The sequence below is a fragment of the Mauremys mutica genome, chromosome 18, assembly GCF_020497125.1.
Source record: "Mauremys mutica isolate MM-2020 ecotype Southern chromosome 18, ASM2049712v1, whole genome shotgun sequence".
In the NCBI taxonomy this organism is placed as follows: domain Eukaryota; kingdom Metazoa; phylum Chordata; order Testudines; family Geoemydidae; genus Mauremys; species Mauremys mutica.
The window spans coordinates 6,645,719-6,652,066 of NC_059089.1; the positions used below are offsets into that span (position 1 = coordinate 6,645,719).

Sequence of the window (6,348 nt, forward strand, 5' to 3'; positions counted from 1 at the left end):
GCCTTAAAAGTCTCCAAGGAAGAAGATTCCACCACCTCCCTAGGTAACCCATTCCAGTGCTTCACCACCCTCCTAGTGAAAAAGTTTTTCCTGCTATCCAACCTAGACCTCCCCCTACTGCAACTTGAGACCATTACTCCTCGTTCTGTCATCTGCCACCACTGAGAACAGCCAAGCTCCATCCCCCTTGGACTCCCCTTCAGGTAGTTAAAGGCTGCTATCAAATCCCCCCTCACTCTTCTCTTCTGCAGACTAAAGCCCAGTTCCCTCAGCCTCTCCTCATAAGTCATGTGCCCCAGCCCCCTAATTATTTTCCATTGCCCAGCTTTTCTAAATAATCCTTAACCTGTTCTTTCACCACTGAGGGTTGCTCACCTCCTCCCCATACTGTGCTGTCCATTGCAGCAGTCTGGGAGCTGATCTTGTCTGTGAAGACCAAGGCAAAAAAAGCATTGAGTACTTCAGTTTTTTCCACATCATCTGTCGTTAGGTCACCTCCCCCATTCAGTAAGGGGCCCACACTTTCCCTGCCCACCTTCTTGTTGCTAACATACCTGTAGAAACCTCTCGTTACCCTTCATATCCCTTGCTAGCTGCAACTCTAATTGTGCTGCATGCTCGAGCAATATTTTTATACTCCTCCCTAGTCATCTGTCCAAGTTTCCACTTCTTGTGAGCTTCCTTTTTGTGTTTAAGCTCACTGGTCGCTTGCCATATTTGCTATTCTTTCTGCACATTGGAATGGTTCCTGCATCCTCAATAAGGCTTCTTTAAAATACAGCCAGCTCTCTTGGCCTCCTTTCCCCTTCATATTCGCCTCACAGGGGATCCTGCCCATCAGTTCCCTGAGGAGTCAAAGTCTGCTTTTCTGAAATCCAGGGTCCATATTCTGCTGCTCTCCTTTCTTCCTTTTGTCAGGATCCTGAACTCGACCATCTCATGGTCACTGCTGCCCAGGTTGCCACCCATTTCTACTTCCCCTCCCAATTCTTCCCCATTTGTGAGCAGCAGGTCAAGAGGAGCACAGCCCCTAGTAGGTCCTCCAGCACTTGCACCAGGAAGTTGTCCCAAACACTCTCCAAAAGCTTCCTGGATTGTCTGTGCACTGCTGATATCAGGATGATTCAAGTCCCTCATGAGAGCCAGGGCCTGTAATCTGAAAGCTTGTTAGGTGTCCGAAGAAAGCCTCGTCTACTGCATCTTCCTGGTCTGGTGGTCTATAGCAGACGTCCACCACGACATCACCCTTGTTGCTCTCGCCTCTAAACTTAACCCAAAGACTCAACAGGCTTTTCTCCAGTTTCATATTGGAGCTCTGAGCAATCATACAGTGCAACTCATCCACCTTTTCTCTCCCGTTGTCCGTCCTGAAGTTTATACCCATCCATGACAGTGTTCCAGTCATGTGAGTTACCCCACCAAGTCTGTTATTCCAATAGTTCTTTGACTGTGCCAGGACTTCCAAATTCTTACTGCTTGTTTCCCAGGCATCTTGCATTCATGTACAAGCACCTAAAATAAGTAGCCGATTGCCCTACTTTCCCAGTATGAATCAGGAGGCCTCCCCTGTTGTACCCTCCTCCTTGTGTTTCCTCCAGTATCCCACTTCCTCACTTACCTCTGGGCTTAGATCACCATGCCCCGGTGAACCTAGTTTAAAGCCCTCCTCACTAGGTTAGCAAGCCTGCCTGCGAAGATGCTCTTCCCTCTCTTCATTAGGTGGATCCCATCTCTTCCTAGCAATCCTTCTTCCTGGATCATCCTCCCATGGTCGAAGAATACAAAGCCCTCTCTCCGACACCACCTGTGTAACCAAGCATTTACCTCCACAATTCGATGGCCCCTACCGTGGCCTTTTCCTTCAATAGGGAGGATGGACGAGAACACGACTTGCATCTCAAACACCTTTATCCTTCTTCCCAGAGCCACGTAGTCTGCAGTGACCCACTCAAGATCATTCTTGACGGTATCATTGGTGCTCATGTGGAGAAGTAGGAAGGGGTAGTGATCTGAGGGCTTGATCAGTCTCAGCAGACACTCCATCACATCCTGAATTCTCGCTCCAGGCAAGCAGCACGTCTCGAGTTTCCCGGTCTGGTCGGCATATGGATGACTCCGTTCCCTTTACGGGGGAGTCCCTGACCACCACCACCCATCTCCTCCTCTTGGGAGTGGTGGTCATGGAACCCCATCCCTAGGACAATGCATCCCATGCCTTCCAGTCAATGGGGTCTCCCTTCTGATCCTTTCCCTCAGATGAGTCTGTCAAACCATTCTCCACCATAATACCTGTGCAGAGAGCCTGAAAACGGTTTAAAGAACAGGAGTACTTGTGGCACCTTAAAGACTAACAAATTTATTTTAGCATGAGCTTTCATGAGCTGGTTTCTTACCTCTATCTGCATTCGAGGTAAATGGTGTTCTCCTCTTTCTTCTTCTGGAGGTCACATGCTGCCAATTTTCTTCCCTGTTCTGCACTGCACCCTCTGATTCTTTAGCTTGCTGTACCAAACGCTGTCTTCTATCCAGAAAATCTTCATTTTCTCTGATGCAACACAGGGTTGATACTTGGGTCTCTAGTCCTTTAACCTTCTCTTCCAATATGGAGACCAGCTTGCACTTCGTACACATGAAGTCGCTTCTATCCTCTGGGAGAAAGAAACATGGCACATCCTGTGCAGGTCACAACAGCTGATCGCTCACTATCCCATAATGTCTTCCTCTTCAGTGTTGTATTTACTGCTCACAGAAGCCTGAAAAACAACAAAAACCTCTGTGGGAACTCCCCCAAAGCGAACTCCTTGGCAAACTCCCTCTGTTTACCTGTCCTCTGTTGGCTGCTCACTTGGTTCACAACTGGCTGCTTTTTTATATGTTCCTTCGGGCTCCCTTTACTAAGATTAGGACGTCTTCCACTCTGACTGGTTAGAAGATCTTGAATCTGCCTTTCCAAAGGTAATGGCACCAAGATGTACACACCTTTATTGGTAGCTATAATTACCTTCGCTTCAAAGTCTTGTAGGATGTGGCCTTCCTTAAAAGGTAGGGTCTGTTTTCCTCGTTGATCCAGCATGCTATGCACTGTAATAAACTTCATCTAGAGCAACTCCGTAAGGAAAACACAGGGCTGCTCCAATCAGAGTCTCGGACCAGTGCACAGGAGCACTCTAGGAAATGCCATCCTGTGATGAGTCCACTGCCCCGCCCCTCTTCCTGGGCCCGCTGGCTGTCCCAATAAAGTGCAGCGAGGCCTCCAGTTATGCAGCACCCCTGGCTTTATTTACACACACAGTTCTCCCACCACCAGTGTTGAGCTATATACAAGGCATGCAGGGTTAGTTCCCTTTTCCTGCAGTCAGCCCACAGCTAGGAGACTGACCTTTCCCCTGGCTGGCTTTTCTGCTGGCTCCCAGCCCTTGTAACTGCTGACTTGTCAGACCGGCAGGTGGAGCCAATCCGCAGGCCAGGCAGCTGGTCTGTTTCACCAGCCCCAACCTATTTCTCTTGATTGGAGCTGGCTGAGCAGGGGTAATTAGGTGCTTTTGCACCAGCACCCTGCTACACATCCACATTTGCAAACATACCTAACCCAGGTCCAGCCAGCAGAAACTTCTGTCTGCCTATCCTTTTCACAACTGGCCATTTCTCATCACTGTGAGGTGCCAGCATTATGATTCAATAGGATATATTGTGTACTGAGTGCAAGGCATAAGTAATGACCATCTACCATGGCACAGGATTACTCCATAATGAACACTTCCTTCACTATCTGGACTCTATCCTCATACACCATGAACATCTGGATGGTCTGCCGTTTCACTAAGATAATGCAAACTTCTACACAAAAAGGGTCCCCACTCATAGGGTTTTCATTTAATGTGAATGTCACAGCTCCTTTGACTATAGCTCCAGTGGGGATAGGCTCCAGGTTCATCATGTTAACTAATATTATTGGGTTATCACAAAGCACCAGTAGCTGTTGAGTGCTGAAGCTGCTTTCAGCTCACTGACTGCTTTCTTGAAGCCCAAGTGTTTATGCAGTTGTTTGGTGGCAGCAAAAGTTATTTTTTCAGCTGATGATATCCTCTCTTCTACTAGGAAGTGAAAGACAAAACCGTCATTGATTCCAATATAGATGTTTTCCTCCACAGCACTCAATGCACTGAACATCAATTTGAGCTTTGTCTCCCATTAGCATCTCCTGCTCAACAGCAGGAATGAGCTTAAAAGGCCTTCACGCTCATTGTGTCTTCTGGATGATCTGCGGGGCTGTCAGGGCCGGGACCGCTGGCTCCGAGTCCAGGACTGGTTGGTGTCTGGCAAATACCGGATCAGACACAAACAGGAATTATGTATTTAAATTAAATAAGACACAGCTACAGGGAAGAAGCTGGAGCTCGTGACTGTCAGGGGTCGGCTTGACAAGGTTTTTATAATTTCAAGGGATATAATTTTAAGCCTTTTTTATCCATTTTTAATGTTCACTTGGGGAAAACTGGGGGTGGGGGTGGGGAATGATTCTTAATGACAGAAGTTGAAATTCAAAAAGTTTGCAACCATTAAAAAAAACAACTGTCAGCATCATGCACCACTATATACAAAGTAAAGATCCTTAAACTAAGTTCTCAAGCAGCATTTTTCTGTCAGTTTCCATTATTGATGGAAATGATCATTTTGGGAGGGTAAGGTGTAAGTGCCATGTAATGATAAATCTGCATCAAAGGTACCTTCCAAGCCTAGTCATGGGTACCTGCATCAAAGCAGCTGTGAGCACCTAAGAATTACTTCTCCTCCCAGAAGCAGGGTAGAAATGGCCCTGTTTTGTAGCAATCTAGTACTGTTATTCTACAATCAGTACAGCTATGTATCAAACCAATTTCTCCCTTTACAATTTCAGAAGCTATTTGATTAAAATCTTAATCTGACTCTTTATTAATCTCGTAAACACTATACAACCTTCAGTATGTCAGAGTTCTCTTCAAATAAAAAGAAGTGAGAGTGCTGGTTATTAGAAGCAGCAAAGAATCCTGTGGCACCTTATAGACTAACAGACGTTTTGCAGCATGAGCTTTCGTGGGTGAATACCCACTTCTTCACTTGCATCCGAAGAAGTGGGTATTCACCCACGAAAGCTCATGCTGCAAAACGTCTGTTAGTCTATAAGGTGCCACAGGATTCTTTGCTGCTTCTACAGAACCAGACTAACACGGCTACCCCTCTGATACTGGTTATTAGAAGCTCCTTAAGTCCAAAGACTGACCCCCAAAGGGGATAGTACATCAGCTGAACTTAGAGATGGATGGTGCAATAGCTACAGCCATTGCCTTGGATTCAAGTCCAAGCTCTGCCACAGTTTGTGTATGACCTTGGGCAAACCACTTACTGTATCTCACCATCCCTTTTCCCTCCATCAAAGACATGCTGAGGAGAAGTCAGGGTGAAATGGTTGCATTGCATTAGTACTCAGAGCATGAGCTAAACTCCCCATGTGCACTGGGCTCCAGGGAGCAGCAGAGAGAATGAAGAACGGGGTCATTTCGGAGTCCTACTGAGGAACATGAAGGGGAGTTCCAAGTCCTCAGTTTTTCACACAGCTAAACAAACAGCTTTTGAAGATTAGGTGGCACAAGCCCTAGTTTCCTATTGTACAGGAATTATTCTTGTTCAGCCTGTTTTCCCACTATACACAGCTGTATTTGTGGACACTGAAGTACAGCATCATTTTAGCTAATAGGAAGCCTGCAGTCTGAACCACAGAATATAGTCTAGAGCTGCTAGCCAACTGGTTCTGCCTCTGTACAAGTACAAGCATATGTTGTGCAAGTCTAGCTTCTTCAGAAGCATCATTCTGAAAACTTGGTTGAAGGGAAGTGTTACATTTCAGCAGAGAAATGTGCAGATTTCATCAGTAAGTGTCTCTCCTGCAATACTATATAGAGGTCATAAGATGCAGTGCTGACCTTACTCAGGCCATGACACTAAGTTACACTGAGCTGTCATCTCTAACATGAGCCCAGGAAAGCTCAGAATATTTGCACCCATTTTGGTTAAAGGAAGTTTGTCCAGTTCCATTGGGAACTACTGGCTTGGTACAAAAGAGAACGGAGCTGGGTAGAAGTGCTTATGTTTGACTAGCTGGAAGTTTCCTGGTTTAGTCTGTCACTTTCTTTGCGATGACCTTGCTCTTTGAACCCACCTCCACTGCACTAGAGCCAAAGTCAACACCATAACTTGTTTCAGATGGTTCCAGGCTGCTGTCCCAGGCCAGACAGAAGAACCTGTCCCTTCACTGCTTCTGGCAACATCTGACACCTCCTGTGCTCTCTCTGACTTTAGAGCTTCATGATG

General features: G+C 46.4%; 1 pseudogene; it reads right to left on the minus strand.

The window, feature by feature from the left end:
- Nucleotides 1–3,649: 3,649 nt before the first annotated feature.
- Nucleotides 3,650–5,420, minus strand: LOC123352656 (annotated as a pseudogene).
- Nucleotides 5,421–6,348: the final 928 nt, after the last annotated feature.